The sequence below is a fragment of the Dipodomys spectabilis genome, unplaced genomic scaffold (genome assembly GCF_019054845.1).
Source record: "Dipodomys spectabilis isolate Male_0828 unplaced genomic scaffold, ASM1905484v1 ptg000024l, whole genome shotgun sequence".
Classification (NCBI taxonomy): domain Eukaryota; kingdom Metazoa; phylum Chordata; class Mammalia; order Rodentia; family Heteromyidae; genus Dipodomys; species Dipodomys spectabilis.
The window spans coordinates 3478709-3495808 of record NW_024870701.1 but is presented as its reverse complement, the minus strand read 5'-3'; the positions used below and the strand labels follow the sequence as shown (position 1 = coordinate 3495808).

At 36.9% G+C, this 17100-nt stretch overlaps 1 pseudogene; it reads right to left on the bottom strand.

The window, feature by feature from the left end:
• Positions 1-2071: 2071 nt before the first annotated feature.
• On the bottom strand, positions 2072-3860 carry LOC122104402 (annotated as a pseudogene).
• Positions 3861-17100: the final 13240 nt, after the last annotated feature.

Sequence of the window (17100 nt, the reverse complement as noted above, 5' to 3'; positions counted from 1 at the left end):
TGGAATTGCACTCAATATAAAAACCTAGACAATTATGAAATAGCATTTCATATCATATTTCATATGATTTTATATAAGCATCTCATCTAGGTAAATACAAGAAAATGCCAAAATTATTGACTAAGAGGAGAAATAGTGGCAATTGTTATTTGTCCTAATTAACCATATAGAACTTTTAAGTATGTATAATTTTAATAAGCATAAAAATTTTAAAGCTTATCTCAGTGCTGAAGAAGATAAAAAAAATGAACAATCTCAGGTCCCTCAGATTACTGTGGTCCATTAGGGAAAGACAGACGTTGTGCATGAAAGTGAATGTAACATGTCCTCTCTGAGGTTAAAAGAGAAAGCTTAGGACATAAAAGTAGTTCTCTTGTGTGGGTAAGAAAGTGTGGTCTGATTTGGATTTGATGAAGTGTTCAGCACAAGCAGAATGTTCTGAGAAATAAAACATGAAACTGGGGAGGGAAGTTGAGGATAGACTTTTGGATGACCTTGACTATTACATTAAAGCTTTTGGAAGGCAGTGGGAAACTGTTAAGTTGTCTGGGACAGCGATTGATAGGATCTGTTGTTTAAGAACATCATCTGGCAGCCATACATGAGTTGGATTGGATAGAGGGGGTGGAGAAAGGCAAGGAAATAAGAAATAACTGAATTCAATAACCCAAAGAGGTATATGAGGGTCTGATTGGAGCAGGTTTGGTAGAAAGTGAAGACAGGGACACGGAAGTTGTGACAGATATAATGACAATGTCTGCTTTTAATAATTTAATTTGTTTCTGGTTTGTTCTGTTTGAAATTCTTGATGAGAACAGTCTGATATAGGAAGTTCAGGAGCCAAGTAAATCACATTGACTTGTAGTTTATTTTTAAAAAGCCAACTAGTTAATAGGCCTTAGAACATTCTGATCTTGGTGCAGATGCTTGATGTGCTCATACTTCATATCATTACAGTGCATTTTATTTCAGTTGGTTGCCCCACTGTTGATTACAGACTTTTAAAACAAATTATTTTACTTTTTGTCATCTCATTACTCTTTTTCAGTCCATTTTTTTCCATAATTTAAAAGTTTACTTCAAAATTGTATTTCCCAATATTTAACAGGTAAAGAAAATAGCATATTGGCTTATTTTATATGGTTGTTATTTTTTCCAAGTAATACTGATTAAAAATATTTACATACATATACTTTTAAGCCCACAGTTTAGCACTCTTATTTGTGTGGCTTTAAAAGTTATAGCACAGAATCTTTCCATTAAGGATTGGGGAAAAAATTCAATTTGAAACAAAGCCTGATATATACATGTTTTCCTCTGTACTTTATTTTGAACACATTCATTTTAAAATGATGCTCTTTTTTCCAATCTGGTGGTAAAATACTAGTGCAGGTTTTCATCAAAATAAAGTTTACCACAGATGTAAATGAATATTCCAATTGAAAATGGCCCTTTAGCTGCCATTACATGAAATTTCTGAACCCAACTTAAAAGGAAAAAGAGTTGGCAATGGCCATTATAAGCAAAAATATTAAGTATTACAATTGCTACAATGCTCCTACAACACAAACTTTGAAAGAACCACAGATGCTTTACAAAAGTGTAGTTGAGTTTAAAGGGCACATGGTGTTTTTTTGTTTTTGTTTTACATTCTATAAATTTTGCCACCACCATTTCTATTACAGAATTGGCATCTGTGACAATTGGAATAAACAACAATGTTTTTCAAAAGAAAGAAAGCACTTTTCTTCATGCAGCCTTGTTTCCTATATATTCAATTTTCTAACATGCATCAGAATTCATAAACGTATAGTCTAATGATTTTACATTTGATTTGACAATATGGAAAGAATTTGAGGAAGGACATGACCTGGGAAAGAGAAAAGGGATCCTTTTCACAATGAAAATAGAAACATTTGTACCCAACTATATAGTAAGAATATAATCCATTTAACTTTCCAGAAATATACTTCTCCAAGCTCCCCTTCTTGTATGAGAAAAATCTCCATTCCGTCATGAGCTTGAGGGAGGGATATAAGAGTGTTTCCATAGAAACAATTTAGCACAAAATGAAATAGTTTAACTTTGATCCAACTTATCTGTTAGCTTAAGGACAGTCACACTGCCCATCATCAGTTCAAAAACTGAACATATATATTTTAAAATACACTAATTTATTATTTCATTGTAAAATGGGCAGAGCTGTTCTGCCATTCTCTGCCTTTTCATTTTGGAACTCTTCTGTTGGTTTGGTCTCTAAACCTCATCACCTTCATGATCTTCCCTGGCAGCCTCAGCAGCTTCTGCTTGGATAGGCGCTCTCTGCTCTTGGCTCATGATTTCAGGAATCAAGTGATCCAAGTCTGCCTCTAGAAGCTCAGTATGTACTTCCACTGACATCTATTTACCCGTTCAACATGGAGCTCCTCAACATGTACCTCAGTACCTTCTTTAGTATGAATTTGACCCACTTATAGATAACTCACTTGGACCTGCTCTGGAAGTTCACTTATATGTAAATCATGCACTCTGCCATCTTGAAGCAGATCTGAATGGACTCCTTCCACAGTCACTTGGGCTGAGTCTACCTGGACCTGAAGCAATGGTAACACATCCCCCCTTCCAGACTGGTTCTATAATAGTCATTGACATCACTGGCTCCATTTGCACATGTGTTTCTACTGAAAGAACTTCTTCAGTTATTAGAAGCTCTGAAATATTGTGAGCATCACTCAGACGCTGCCTTAATTCATTTCCTCACATTAAGCACAAGTAACAATGGTTGGGTTTATCTCCAGTGTCTATTACCAAGTGATCTTTGGACTGGTTTCAGCTGTTAAAGACAGTGTTACACACCTGGCACTCATAAGGATTCTTTCTTCCCTTTTTTGCCCCTACTCCAGTTTGGCATGCTGTGAGGTGACATTTGAGGGTGCTATTTCTAGCAAATCTTTCATGACAATTTGGACATTCTAAAGGCTTTTCAACCCTATGTTTTAGAAGACGCTCTTTAAAATGTCCAAAGTGGTCAAACTGTTTGTCACAGTACTGACAAATGTGAATTTTTTTTCCCAGTTCGTTGCTTCTTACTGACTCCACTTTCTTCAAAGTGGCAATAATTTAGGTGCTGCTTCCAGACACGCTCTTGAAGATACATACCTTTTATTGCATATTTCACACTTGAAACTCTCTGTGGAGCGTGATTTCAATGTGTTCCCGTTTGCTTATGGGGTCAGATGCACAGACATCTTCTTTAATCTGTGCTTTTTTATCACCTTGACAGGACTTACTGGTAAGATCCGCTAACATCAGAAGAACCGGTGCTCTGTATGCACTTTATGGACTGCTTAGCAGATGCCACTCCCTCTAGTGTCTTGATGTCTTCATCTTTTACTTTGATTGTGCAATCTGCACGTCCATTTCAACAGGTTCTGATTCTGACTTCAAGGGCTTTGATAGCTTCAAGCATTTGTAGAAATGCTTTCCATGCATCATTGGCTTGTTCTTGTAGCATCAGTTTTGCTGTATATGTGCATTCAATTAAATGACGAAAGGCCATTTTTCTAACACCTTCTAGCTCTACCAAAGGTTCTTGAGTAAATTCTTGAAAGAATTTGTAGAAGAATTTACTGCAAGCAGCCAAAACAACCTTGTGAGCCTTAAAATGGTGTCTATTGACAATAAGGATGATGTCGGCAAACCGGTCCCGCTCCCTCTGTTCAATCATTCTAGGATCATTTTATGATGTTCAGGAAATGCCTGAAGGCATTCCATTGCTTCTTCAGCCTCCATGGCCGTCGGGTTGCTCCTCCATTTTCTCCACTGGAACCACAGAGCGCTCCTTCTGCCGGCCTGAAGATGGAGGCCCCCCCACCCCTCACCCTCGAGGGGCCGTGGAGGCGGCCTCCAGCCTCAGTCAATTTTAAAATGCACTCAGAAATAATCGTATCATGGCAAGGACTATAGTATTTCCCCGCTATAGCTGGTTGCATAGCTATTTTCGCTGAGCCACGCTCCCAGTCTAACTATTATGAACAACATTTTCATATTAGTGCTCCATGCTTAATGTTGAACCACCCACTCACATTTATACAGGGTTTCCTAATGCCTACACTCTCTCTCTCTCTCTCTCTCTCTCTCTCTCTCTCTCTCTCTCTCTCTCTCTCTCTCTCTCTCTCTCAATCCAGAGTTTCTGTTTGATGGTCAGGGCCCCCCAAATCTGGTCCCAATCACCTGCTCAACTTAACCTGTAGCGAACCTCTAACACTATACCTCCACTCCATCTGCCCGACCTCCTGATTATCCCCTGCCCACAGCATGCACCTTGACACACCATTGTTTTGCTATCTAGGTTTTCCTGCCTGACATTCCCTTCCTTTACCTTTACTTTACTCTTGTTCAAAATTACTTGCCTAGGGGCTGGGAAGGTGGCTCAGTGGTAGAGCGCTTGCCTGGCATGCATGAGGCCCTGGGTTCGATTCCTCAGACCACATAAGCAAAAAGAAAAAAGCCGGAAGTGGTGCTGTGGCTCAGGTGGTAGAGCGCTAGCCTTGAGCTGAAGAGCTGAGGAACAGCGCCCAGGCCCAGAGTTCAGGCCCCACGACCGGACTCAAAAAAAAAAAAAATTACTTGCCTATAAGGCTGACTCTGGGTTCTACTTTCTCCATTCTTTTTGGAGAAAATGAATCTCTTTACTTGCTCAATCACTTTAGCTATTAGAGTCTGCATCAAGTAATCTGGCATTTATTTATCTGCTTCATCTTTTTTAATGTGTGTTGACCACCTCCAAGCAGAGTAGGTTAGAGTGAGTTAACTTTATCACATACTGACTATGATTCCGTCTACCTTTACTCTCTGGAGGGATAATTTTAGTTCCAAGTGATAAAACCCTATTAAAATTAAAATACCCAAGACAAAGAGAAAGATTATTTTACTTAATGTAAATAAACAATCAGTGGATTAGGTAGGATTTAGAAGCATATTTGAACCTAAGTATTTGAACAATCTGATCATATATCAGTCTTTTTTTCATCTCTTCTCTCCTCAGAATCAAGCTGACTCTTCTCAAATATTAACAAAGCTGCCAGATAGAATTCAGAATTTAAATCAAACCAGTTTAGTAAACTACTGGGACTTGTGTGCAGACACACACACACACACACACACACACACACACACACACAAACAAAGAATGGTTCTAGGTATAGTTCCTGGATAGAGTTACATGCTCACTCTGAACCAATCACAGCACCTCTGTTTAATTATTTCTGGATCATACAATCAAGTCTTGAACTTTGAGGGAATGAGATCTGCCTCCCAGAGCTTCAGACTAAGAATTATCAAAATACAGTTTTCAAAGGAAAATCAAAACATTGTTGCTCAAACAAGAGGGAATTGCTCTGGGCAGACAAATATAGTAGATGCTTAGTATACATGTTCTATTTCTCATGTCATTTAGAACATTATAGAATCTCTTTAAAATACCTAAATAAGATATACTTTCTTGAGTTATCATGGCATATTTATTTTTGAAGCACTTTCAAAACTATATGGGAAACAGCATCTAAAAGAGTAGCGAGTTATCTTTTTAGTCTCTTTATGTACACATTAGGAATTATGTCAAACATAACTACAGTAAAATAAAGTCAAATTAAGTCTCCTCAGTCTTTGATTCAGGCAGATTTTGAAAGTATATCTTAACATGGTATTAAGCATCTGAAGTAAATCATGCATTTTGTTCTTGTTTCTAGTGCTATTAAAGTAACAGTGATGACTGGAAGAATAAAGATGTTCCTGTTCTGGAACATTCAAAAATAGAATAAGTTTGGTAGTAAGTCACAATGACCATAGATTTTTAAAAAAAAGTAACATGCTTTCGCTTTAATGTTCACTTGTCGTGATAGAAGAAAACAAAAATTTAGTCATCTCCTCGGATGTTGTCGGAATCCCTGTTCCTACCTCAACTCAGAAAATTAGAGACAAACTGTACAGTAGCTTTGGTGGCTTTCGCCTGAGAAAAGGCAGAGACATCAATGGAGGGGAAAGTTTAGCAGCTGTGAGTGGTAAAATGGATGCAGTTACCCAAAAAGTCATTAACAGGTCAAACGTCCGTGTGTTACGAACTGCCTTTTATAGGACTGGAGATGTAGCCTAGTGGTAGAGCACTTGCCTAGTATTTAAAAGGCTCTAAATTCAGTCCCAACACTGAAACAAAACAAAATAAACAAATTGGCCTGATTAGAAAGAGTCTAGAACGAAAGGCCAATTTGAATTGGTTCTTCACTTATCTCAAGAGAAAAATATAGAAAAACACATCAAATTACATTTCACTAGAAGACAGAAACAGTATGATTTGTTGAGTAGTGACCAAAAGGCCACACTACATGCCTACAACACATTTGTTGAATAGATAAACAACCCCAGGTGTTATCAAAGCCAATTCACAAATTTGTGTCAATTTGACAGGCGATAAGGCTAGCAGTATATATTATTTTAAATACCAGATTGAACAGTTTTGTTAGTGATCTACATGATGGACAAAAGCATATGTATTTGTTTTTAATTAAGTTAAACTAGAAAGGGAAGTGGAGGAATAAGAAAAGGAGAAAAAAATAGAACTTTGAAACCAGAGAGATATAAAATAAATTGCCCACCACTTACTAGGCAAAACTTTACTCCACACTCCCAGCCTCAGCTCTCTTGGGTAACACAAGTAAGTTGTTTAAAGATTAAATGAGAAAATGCATGTAAGATTATTTAGAACAAGAAGTATGATAAAGTATGATGAATTTCTGGCCATTATATTATTGCTGTTGTTACTGATTCTTTTTAAGGGTTCTTTGAAGGAAAGGATGAAGCAAACAAATATCTTAGTTTCTGGAAACAAAACTAAAAATAACTGAATGTACTCAACATGTTAAATCAAGATGAATTTGAATTCCTTCCCCCTTCTCTCCCTCCCTCTGTTCCTTCCTTCTTGTGGTGATGGTGCTGAGGATTGAACCCAAGATCTTGCATACCTGCATATCTTAGATCAGAGCTCTACCACCAATATACATCTCCACCCTCACACTGAATTCTTTTTTGTTTTGGGGGGTTTTTTTTGGTTGGTCATGGGGCTTGAACTCTGGGCCTGGGGCTCCCTCAGCTCTTCAGTTCAAGGCGAGCATTCTACCACTTGAGCCACAGCGCCACTTCCGGTTTTCTAGTAGTATATTGGAGATAAGAGTCTCACGGACGTTCCTGTCTGGGCTGGCTTTGAACCATGATCCTCAGATCTCAGCCTTCTGAGTAGCTAGGATTACAGGCATGAGCCACCGACGCCTAGCTTTCACATTGAATTCTATTTTTTTTTTTTAAGGAAGGAAGGAAGGGAGGAAGAGTAGAAGCTACCAAAGACACAAGCCATATTCTAGGGATATCACCCATACCTCTGCCTATGTTCCCAGTATCTTCATTTTTTTATTTTTTATTTTTTTGTCAGTCATAGGGGCTAGACTTTGGGCCTGGGCACTGTCCCTCAGCTCTTTAGCTCAAGGGGCCTGGGCGCTGTCCCTCAGCTCTTCAGCTCAAGGCTAGCACCCTACCACTTGAACTACAGCGCCACTTCCAGCTTTTTTTCTGCTTATGTGGTGCTGAGGAATCAAACCCAGGGCCTCATGCATGTGAGGCAAGCACTCTATCACTGAGTCAACTTCCCAGCCCCACTGAATTCTTTAGAAAGGTTGTAGCAGGTGAGTGTCAGCTTTGAATGCTTGTGTAAAACCAGAGACCATAGTGTCCTCTCCACATCTGTATCATGTGCATCATATTATGCACTTGGGAAATAAACACAAAAATGACACTAGGACACATACATGAAGTATGAAATCATGAAGTATTCAATAAAATCTGTATCAAAGTTTTGTAAGTAATCTATAATTTTGAGAAAAAGAGAGATCCTGACGACAATCTCTATCTCCCTTTGTGACCATTATACCTGAATGCCTAGCAGCACAAGGTCCCTAGATAGAATCAGTTAATCCTTAACCTTAAATTTTATGTTGCTGTTGATTCCAGAATAGTTGAATGTGGGTGCACAATGAGCTGGGATCAGGTTCAAACTATGATTCATTTTAAATTCAAATCACTTGAGTACGTACTTGGTTTCTATGACTCAAAAGCCTCTTCAGGTAACTTTTGCTGTTGTTCTCTTTTTTCTTTTTTTTTTTTTAATTTTTATTATGGTCTATCTGCTTTACATGTTCAGAGCCCCTGCTGGCTGCCATTTGAAGAAATTACTGTTTTCAAAGAAAACATTAGTAGTAAAACAAATTTGAATCAATGAATTGACTCCAGGGACGATCTTGGGTATCAGCACCTGCAGATGTTCAAGTTCTTTATATATATATTCCCATAATATCTTAAATTGTTTCTATATTACTTATAATACTTAATACTCAGGAGGGTGAGATCTGAGAAGCACAGTTTGGAACTAGCTGGGGCAGGAAAAGCCGTGGGACTCACATCTCCAACTAACTACCAAAAAGCTAGTAGTATAGCTGTGGCTCAAATGGCAGAGCACCAGTCTTGAGTGAAAAAGCTAAGGGACAGTGCCCAGGTCCTGAGTTCAAGCACTAGTATTAGTGATAATAATAATAATAATAAAATGTAAATACTATGCACATAGTTGTTATGCCATATTTTTTAGAGATGACTAACAAGGAAAAAGTCTGTGTTCAGTACATGTGTAGTTTTAGTTTATTAGGGCATTTTTGATTTATAGTTCATTGGATCCAAGGATATAGACACTGCAGCTACAGGGTCCAATTATATGAATATTTTAAAGTAATACACAGGAGAAATGACATTCTCTTATGTATTATGTAGCAACAAAACAATTAAATTTTGGCTAAAATTATGGGGAAAGCTAAAAGACTAAAAAAAGAAATATGAAGTGGAAGATTGATTAAAGGAAAGAAATTTTAAAACTTTGATGGTGTTTGGTGGAGTCTAAATTGTTTAAGAGAAATGATGACATCGGAGTGTTGGGAAAGATTGAGGACTCCGAAGCCTTCCATATCAAAGAGAAAGCAGAATTTTAAGCCCACAGCCTGAAATTCTCTTGAGACTCTCTACAGACCAGCATCTGCCACCATAATTAAGAAAGGTGTTATCTGACCAACCTCATGCTACGATGGTAGGCCTGTGGTGTGAAGCAAAACAAAATTTTACTTTGTTAACTTCCTTTAAATAGGTGTTACTTCCCCTAATAGCACTGCTGTGCTTGGTCAAGGAGGATGGGAAACCTGAACCTCATTTAAAAGCTATACATTACTCCTTTGCGCAATTACTTAAAATTTAAAAAATAAAATTTAATAGCTAAACAGATGAGAGCTATTCACATCCCAGCTACTATTTTTAAGCCTCAATGATGTCCCTTCTAAAATTCTCTACCTTCCTAAAAAATTCATGGATTTTTTTTTTACTTCTTATTTAAATGGTTTTAAATTTGTTTTCATTTGCTCTATAGAGAACTGTGAAATACTTATTTGAAGTTCTTTGTTGCTTTTTTGCCATTGGGAGACATAATTTAAAAATTCTTCTAATCAGAATAAACTAATTTCTTTCCATTTTTATGGGACTAGTTTTGAAGTGGTTTTTTTTGGTCCCTTTTATGAATAAATATCATAGCTATTTCAGAACCAAAACAAAGAGGGAGAGAATATATATTTGGTGATCAAACCTGAATTTAATTTTAACATCTTCCCTGGGATCAAAATAGGAATTAAAAATAAGTCAGACTTATTTACAACACTGATAATAGTTTAAATAATAAATACAATATATTAAATGATATAATATAAACATAATATAAATAATATCATATATAAAATAATAATAGTTTAAACAGCTTCTTCAGTCTTTATTGATCTTCCTTATCTAATGTTCAACACACACACACACACACACACACACACACATATTAGCTATAGTCATAAACTGACCTGATCATCAAACTATGCAGCACTTTCCTTCAGAGATGATCCACTTTCTTCATGTATTTCCATCTGTCCTTTAGCATTTAGTTTGTGTTTGGCATCTTGAAGCATTGCTCCTTTATCATCTTAAACTTTCATTGGTTACATAGTAGTCGAGCAAATGGCTAATGGAATTGAGGTAGCTTAGGATCCTGAAGCATTGCAGGACTTTGAATCCTTTCACAAGTACTGAACGTTCTTCAAGACTGTGGCTTGGGGCTAGGAAGGTGGCTCAGTGGTAGAGCGCTTGCCTTGTATGCATGAGGCCCTGGGTTCGATTCCTCAGCACCACATAAGCAAAAAGAAAAAAGCCGGAAGTGGTGCTGTGGCTCAAGTGGTAGAGTGCTAGCCTTGAGCTGAAGAGCTGAGGGACAGTGCCCAGGCCCAAAGTTCAGGGCCCACGATCGGACCGTCCCACCCCCCCCAAAAAAAGACTGTGGCTTGACTTATCAACTATTATGGGCAAAGAATAATTTATATAAATATTTTGTATATAAAATATAGATACTAATGAGGACTTTTATTACTAAAAAGGATACCTAATTTCTCAGATTAATTTTGAGAAGTGTTTTCTAAGTCTAGGGATACAATTTAAAGGACAATCTAAGTTAGGCAGTCATGGCTGATGCCTGTAATCCTAGCTACTCAGGAAGAAGAGATCTGAGGATTATGGTTCAAAGCATGTCTTGGCAGGAAAGTCCATGAGACTTTTTTATTTTACTTGTAAAGGGGATGAACAGGGGTGTTACAGTTACAATAGTAGGGTAATGAGTACATTTATTTTTAAACACTGTTACCCCCTCTCTCATTTCCTCCTGCTTACCACTCCTCACTCCCCTTCCCTCAAGTTGTTAAGTACATTTCCAACATAGTGTCTAGTGAGTATCACACTGGTGCATTAGGTCATCTTTTGTTCTGTTGTTTCTATGATTCCCTTTCCCTTCCATGAATCAGATAAGCTTATATACATGACAAAGGGTTCAGAAAACAAAAACAGAAAGAAAAAATAGAAATAACTGCATACAGGACATAAAAAGAATCTCTTGTTTCCAATTCTAAGAGTTCATTTTGATACTTCATTAGATATGGTCCTACGCACTTAGAGACTGGGCTATTGTGATCCCCTGCTAAGAATATCCTGGACCTATTCTAGTCATTACAAATAAGGGAAACCATGCAACCTATATTTTTTTTAGGCCTGGCTTGCTTCACTTAATATAATTTTTTTCCAGACCATGAGTTTTTTTTTTATCTCCAATTAACCATCAAAAGGTTGGAAGTGGAGCTGTGGCTCAAGTCGTAAAGTGCTAGACTTGAGCAAAAAAGTTCAGGGACAGCACTTAGGCTCTCTGAGTTCAAGTCCCAGGACACTCTCTTTCTCTCTCTTTTTCTCTCTCTCTCTCTTTTTCTCGCTCGCTCTCATACACACACACCAATCTAGCAAGTATTTTCTAAAATTGTCCACTTGGCTCAGACAAATCTTCCATGTTTGATTGCACATTGGACTAGTTTATTTAAAATGACATAAAATATGAAAAACTCATAAATCTCCCAAATATTTCAGGTTTATTATTCTTGTATCTGTCAGACAATGTGGCATAAAAAAGAAGCGTATATAATATAGTGGTTAGAAGCACAAATGAAGAGCTGAGAACGGTAGTACATGCCTGTAATCTCAGGGTTCAGGAGGCTGAGACAGGAAGATCAGCAAGTTTGAGGTTAGTATGGGTTCAAAAATGAGATTCTGTCCCCAAAACAAACAACAATCAAATTAACATACTTTTGATTCATAAAGACCTGGGTTTGAGTTTCTGCACTGTCACATATTAGCTGTATGGTTCTGGGTAGTTACTTAACATTACTGAGTTCAATTTCCTCAGCTGTAAAACAAGAGAATATCTGCTTGATAGGGATGGTATGAAGACTAAATAAGTTAAATAGAAATAAGATTAAGTAAGTTAAATGTAATCTTAGTTAATTAGGAGGCTGAGATCTGATGACTGCAATTCAAAGCCAGACACTGGCACATAGAATACATTTAATAAATGGTATCCAATATTATTAACAGTGTATTAAGGAAGAAATATTTCAGCTATGATTCCTACTTTTTATAAAACTATCAATCTACATGGTCATTTCCCACCTCCTCTATTCAACCTTGGGAAAAAATAATTTTGGAATAAGAATAAAAACTTTTTAAATATTTTAATTTAAATATTAGAAAATAAATAAATTTTAATTTAGAAGTGAAACTTCTATGCATTCAAAGTGGCACCTAAGTGTATTTTCAGATAGTTATACATACCTTGTGTTCCTTCTTTGTACTACACAGAGGACAGAGGAACGTATCAAATCAAAGAACATGGTGGGAAACAACTGGAATCAGAAAATTCAGAGAGACTTAGAACATCAAAGATGCTAGGAACACTTCATTCCAGTCTTTTAAAATGTAGTTCTCAGTTTCTCTGTTAGATCTGACAATGAAGTATAAATACTATTTAGCTACAAGATATTTATTGATTTGCTAACTGGAAGTAAAAATAAAGTTCCAGGAAAATGTAACATATTGGTCAGCCTTATACTATATCCAGTAAGTTTTATAGGGAAATTACCCCCTTTTAAGGAGAGGAATAAAATGTTGCTCAGTTTCTAGCTTAGTCACTATTAATCACCTTGGAAGCAGTGACTTACAGAAAAGTGTCTCTAACAAGAAGAATTACAAAGAGGTTAGGCTGATTAAAATAAGATGAATTTTTTGATTATTTGCAGAAGCTGCATTCACTGTCTAACAAATAGCATTATTGCCACAAGAGAAATACTTGTAAGACTCAGTGTTCTTTCACTAATACAAATAGCCCCATTTTTGGCAGCTCAGAACATTTAGAATCTAACAAAGAAAATAACACTGTCAGTAACCTCTACTATAATAGACAGACAGTAATTCTCTTTTCTTGAAGTACTGAGACTGAGATGGTTTTGTGATTGGTGTTCCTGGGATTAATCACCTAAAGTGTTTCACAGTTCTTTTTGGTTCATGGACTTCCCTGGATTTGTTCAAATTGCAGATGACTTTCTAGCTGAGATTGCTCTTTAAGAGTTCTCTATAAAATAGATTGAGAATGGAGTTGGTCTCTTTTCCCCCACGCACATTGTTGAGGGTTCATAGGGCAGATTAGACAGCATGGAGAGCTTGAGCAATGAGGCAGTAAGAAGCATTTTGTAGTAGGTGACAAGCAGTGGCTAGACTGGGGCAAGGGTAGCAAGAGACATGGGAATGGCCAGATGAGAGACTAGGGATATGTTTTGGAGGCAAAACCTACAGATTTTGTTAATGATTTGGCTATAGAAGATCAACAAACAGGGAAACACAAGGATAACCACAGTTTTAGGCTAAAGTAATTAGATGGGAATGGAATAATTCACAAAGCTGGTAAAGAGAGACTGTTAGATAAGATGAATCTTCCGATGTATAAGAAATACAAAAAGTACTTTTGAAAGGTATCAGCTGGGCATTGGTAGCACACACCTGTAATCTTAGCTACTCAGCTGCAGATATGATTGCAGTTCAAAGCCAGCCCAGGCAGAAAGTCCAGGAGACTCTTATTTCCAATTAACCATCAGAGATTGGAAGTGGAGCTGTGGCTCAAGGGGAGAATGCCAACTTTGCTCACAAAAGCTAAGCAATAGTACCAAGGCCCTGAGTTCAAGTCTAGTACCAGCACAAAAATAATTAAAAAATAATAAATAAAAATATCAAAGCATCATTAAGACTTTGCTTTTGAAATATGTTTTAAGTTTTTGTTCTTGGCATACAATTGTTTTGGCATATGTATATTCTTCAGGCCTCTTAAGTTAATATTTTGATAGTTATAGAAATAAATACAGATCATTATATTTATTCTTTGTCATTATATTTACTTTACTATAAAAGGTTAGTTCTGATCTATGTGAACATTGAAGCAAATTTCTAAAAGATAACTTTTAGACCTTTTCTCAAGTTCTGTGATTTTTTTCAAAAACATACTTTATTATAAGATTTTAAAAATCAATAAAGTCATATTGACAGTCAACAAACATTAGCTAAGGTAACTTCTACAATGAATTAGCGTTTGCCTTGGCATTGGACCAAAGCAAACCTTTGTTGAATCTGGGTAGATACAAGAAAGTATCTTTTTAAAAACTTCAGTTCTTGGCCAGAGCCATAAAGCAAAAGAAACAGAAACATAAACAAAAGAAGAAGAGGTCAACAGTCAATGTATTCCCATTTGCAAAGAACATGATTCTATGTTTAAAAGGCCTTAAAAAAACAAACAAACTGGGGATAGTTCAAGTAGAAAAGACCTGACTAAGAAATGCAAGGCCCAGGTATTACAAATAAAATAAAACAACTCCTACTGGCTATCTAGCTGGAATCTGAACTATATGTAAGACTGAGATCATGAATGCTGTGGTTTGAGCCAGCCTGGACAAAAAGCTGTGAGATCCCTATCTCAAGCAATAAAAAGCTGAGCATGTGGCACATGATTCTCATTACAGATGTATCAGAAGTACAAATAAGAGTATCAGAGTTTAGGCTGGTATAAGCAAAAAGCAAGACCCTGTTTGAAAAATAACAAAAGTTTGCCAAATGCCAATTCCTCACACCTGTAATTCTAGCTACTTAGGAGGCTAAAATATGAGGACCACTGTTCAAATCTACCCTGGGCAGAAAGTCCGCGAGACTCTTCTCTCCAATCAACCACCTAAAAGCTAGAAGTGGAGGTGTGGTTCAGGTAGTAGAACACTTGAGCACGAAAGCTAAGCAAGACCATGGATTCAAGTCCTAGTATTGAACCCACACACAAAAATATCAAAAGGGCTGGAGACATGACTCCTGTGGAAAAGCACCTGCCTATTGAGTCAATGCCCTAAGTTCAAGCACCAGTCTTTTTTTTTAGTATTTTAGCTTTGATAAACGCTTTTGACAAACTAGCATGATACAAAACCAACATTAAAGTCAATAACTTGTCTATCTTTTAACTTTTTTTCTATTGTACTGGAATTTTAACTCAGGGCCTTATTCTTGCTAGGGAGGATGGAAAGTGCTCTATAACTTGCGACAAACATCCAGCCCCCAAACTAGACATGCACCTGTCATTTCAGCTATGTGGGAGATATAAATAGAAGCATGGTCCAGGCTGGCAATAGCAAAAACATGAGGCAGAATGGGGGAAAAATAGCCCACTCTTCATCAGAATTAGTAATCAGAATATAAGAATTCTAAATACTTAAAAACTTAAATACCACACAAACTGTTTCTAATTAGTTTTCCTTTTATTCATTATCTTCTTTCTCACTTTAAAATGTTTCTAGATCCAGACATGTATTGTTACAAGATTCCACAACAGCTTTAAGAAGTAAAAAATTAAAAAAGAGAAACACCAAAAGAACAAATAATCCAATTAATAATGGACAAATGGATTGAACAGTGTTCCCAAGAACATAAATGAAGCTCAAGTGGCTTATGCCTGTGATCCTAGATACTCAGGAGGCTGAAATCAAAGGATCACAATTCAAAGCCAGTCTGGGCAGGAAAATTCATGGGACTCTTATTTCCAGTTAATCATCAAAAAGTTGGAAGTGGAGCTGTGGTTCAGATGCTAGCTTTGAGCAGAAAAACTCAGCGATAGCATCCAGGCCCTGAGTTCAAACCCCAGGAGTACTGTGCATGTGCACACACACACACACACAAAGTACAAATGGCCAATGCAAACATGAAAAAATATTCAACATCCAGCCATAAAAGAAATGCTAATCATAATGACATTGAGATTCTACTTTCCCCAGTCAGAATGGTCATCATCAAGGAAACAAAGAACAAATGCTGTGAGGATGCTGTGTAGTGGGATGGAGAAGATCCTTATACATTGATGGTAGGATGTAAAAAAATGCAGCCATTATGAAACTCAGTATAAAATTTCATTTAAAAATATAGACCTATTTTATGACTCTGTAATACCACTCCTGGGCATATATCTGAAGGAGAGTAAAGCGACATACAAGGGACATAACATTTGCAAAAATAAAAACGCAAGGACCTGGAAAAAATTATGTTAAGGAAGTTAAGCCTATATAGACAGAGGCTGTGTGTTTTCTCTAGTATGTGGAAGCTAGAATTAATTTATAAATCTAAAATATACACTTTGGGGTATCCAAGTGTTACACAAATGTGTTAACTGAAATATAGTAACTGGGGAAAAACTCAAATTGTGTAATTCCTTAGGCTAACTTACAGTCTCACAAAATAAACAGCAGGAAACAGGCTCTCAAAAGGGAGATGGTAGGACAAAAAAAAGTGGGAGTGGAAGGGGAAGGGGAATGGGGAAATGCAGTCATAAAATTCAATGCATGTTCTATAAAATTAAGAAAATTGAGGGACAAGGTGAGGTTCGGAAGGTTGAGGAGCATAATGAAAGGGGTGACACTGATTAAGATTCAATGTATCCATGTACTATTTTGTTAAATGGCAACTCCTTTGTACAAGTACTTAAAGATTTTTGAAAAAATAAGAAAATGGGCTGGGAAGGTGGCTCAGTGGTAGAGTGCTTGCCTGGCATGCATGAGGCCCTGGGTTCGATTCCTCAGCACCACATAAGCAGAAATAGCCGGAAGTAGTGCTGTGGCTCAAGTAGTAGAGCATTAGCCTTGAGCTGAAGAGCTGAGGGACAGCGCCCAGGCCCAGAGTTCAGGCCCCATGACTGAAAGAGAAAAGAAAAAAAAAAAGAAAAGAAAATATAGACAGTTAATAATGCAAAACATGAAGTAATAATAATAGAGAAAACTAAAAGCAAAAGACATACTTGTAGCAACACTATAGCCTCACAATAGTCTAAATGAATCATCCCAGGTGTGCATCAATGGATTAAAAAAAATTACACACACACACACACACACACACACACACACACACAAAATGATGTATTATTCAGCCCAAAATACAAAATTAGGTCATTTATAGAAAATAGATGGAGCTGGATCATCATGTTAGGTGAAATAGTTAGATGCAGAAAGACACATATCATATGCTTTCTCGAATATCAAA